The sequence below is a fragment of the Ochotona princeps genome, chromosome 1 (genome assembly GCF_030435755.1).
Source record: "Ochotona princeps isolate mOchPri1 chromosome 1, mOchPri1.hap1, whole genome shotgun sequence".
NCBI lineage: Eukaryota > Metazoa > Chordata > Mammalia > Lagomorpha > Ochotonidae > Ochotona > Ochotona princeps.
In genome coordinates, this window is record NC_080832.1 from 115,299,396 (window position 1) to 115,301,692 (window position 2,297).

The following is a 2,297-nucleotide window of genomic DNA, read 5'->3' on the forward strand; positions in this document are numbered from 1 at the left end:
CTCTCTTTTTCTTGTGTCATCTGACTTTGAGATTAATAAGATTCAGCTTTAAAAATCAGAAGTCCAAACAAACTAAAGGGGACTGGTGCTCACCTATCTGGCTGGGGAGTGTGCTAGATCTTGGGGTGCTTACTTCCTCCTCTTCACACATACACTGAGCCCCTGAGCTCTGGCTCAGCAGCTGTGGGTCCTCCCGGTCTAATCAGCTGACCCTTCAACACAGAAGAGAGGACAACACTGACCCAGCAGCCAACACCAGGAACCAGACCCCATGTCATTTTTTTCCCCCACTGATTTATTTATTTTATATGAAATACTTATGTTCATATAAATATGTATTTACTTAAATATTTATATTTTATATAAACACACACATATACTATCTTTTTAAAATTAAGGATTTATTTATTTGTATTGGAAAGGCAAATTTACCCAGAGAAGGAGAGCCAGAGAGAAAGATCTTTCATCTGCTGGTTTACTCCCCAAGTGGCCACAATGGCTGGAGCTGAGCTGATCCAAAGCTAGGAGCCAGAAGCCAGGAGCTTCTTCTGGGTCTCCTATGTAGGTATAGGATCCCAAGGCTTTGAGTCATTCTCTACTGCTTTCCCAGGCCACAAGCAGGGAGCCAGATGGGAAATAGAGCAGCCAGGACATGAACTGGAGCCTATATGGGATCCCAGGTATGCAAAGTGAGGATTTAGCCACTAGCCTATGGCACCGGGCCCTATAATGTCTTTTCTGGCACTAGTTTCTGGCTGCAAAATCCCTCAACAAGGCAGGCCATAGAAGCTAGAATTTTTCTTTCCTAATGTGTGCCCTGGAGTTCTAACTTTCCCCACCTCTCTGACCTAAGACCCCCATTCCAATAGCGGCCCAGCTCCCTACGCTGGAGAAAGGAATACTGCCAAGAGGCCAACGGCAATATACACAGTCAGGCCTTGCTGGGTTTCCCCACCCAGTCTGTTAACATGGGATCATAACCTTTCTGTCCCTTCATATGTTGACACATGTTGGCACGCTCTAAGCAATAATGTCCTTATAAAACCCCTAAAGGACAGGGTTCAGGTAACTTCTGGAAAGCCGAATACAAGGAGGCTGCTGGAGGGTGGCACACCCATAGTGGGCACAGGAGCTCCACGCCCCTTCTCCCAGGCCTCACCTTGCGCCCCTCCTCCATTCGCAGCCTCCGTGATGTTCTGGACAATAAATTAGTAAATGAGTTCCGTGAGCTACTGAAGCAAATAAAGGGAAACAGGGAAGAACCCTGCCCAATAGCCCACTGGGAGAGCAGTCGCTTGTGAAACGCCTCAAGGAACATGCACCCCACATCTGAATGCCTGCTTCCAGTTCTGGCTCCTCCACTTCCCATCCAACTTCCTAGTGATGCACCCTGGGAAGTGGCACAAGGTGACCCACATGGGAGACCCAGACTGAGTTCCTGGTTCCTGGATTTGACCTGGCCCAGCCATGGCTGTCACAGATAACTGGGAAGTAAACAGCATATGGAAGATGTCTCTCCTTTTCAGTAAAATGAAAATAGCTGGTATATTTTTTAATATGTATATTTTTAAAATGTGTTATTTTGAGACACAGTGTTATATCCTGAAGTGCTTGGGCTCCTGTCTCAGCTCCACTCCCAATACTGGTTTCCTGTTATTGTGCACTTTGGAGCAGGGTGGGGCAGGCAACAGGTGCTGGCTCAATTGCTTGGATTCCTTCCACCCACAGGAGAGATCTGATTGAGTGCTGGATTTCTGGCGTCAGCCTGGCCCAGCCCCAGGTGGTTCAGCATGTGGCAGTAAAACAGAAGATGGCAGATCACTATGTGTCTCTGCCTCTTTGTCTCTCTGACTTATAAATATAGATTAAAACAAAATGAAATATAGCCAGTTGGTCCAAAGTATAGGTAAAAACACCTATTAGAGTGGGGACGGCAATCTGCAGATGACATTTTCAGCCTATGGGATCTAGACTATCATGAACGATGGTGTACTCCGCTCGTATCTGTGGCAAAATCAATAGTCTTGTGGGAGAAATCTTCACACCTTCTGCAGCTACACCAGAGATATATGACATGAATATAAAGGAGAAAAATATAAAGGAATATATATATATATATATATGTAAGGAATATATAAAGGAATATAAGGATATATAAAGGAATATAAAGTAGAGGAAACTGTGCCTGAGTCAGATTTGTTGTATTTTTACCACTTCTCACAGTCAAAAGTCACTACCAGGAGGGAGTGGCAAGGAATACATCATGTTTGTCCAAACAAGGATGAGGATGGGAGTTC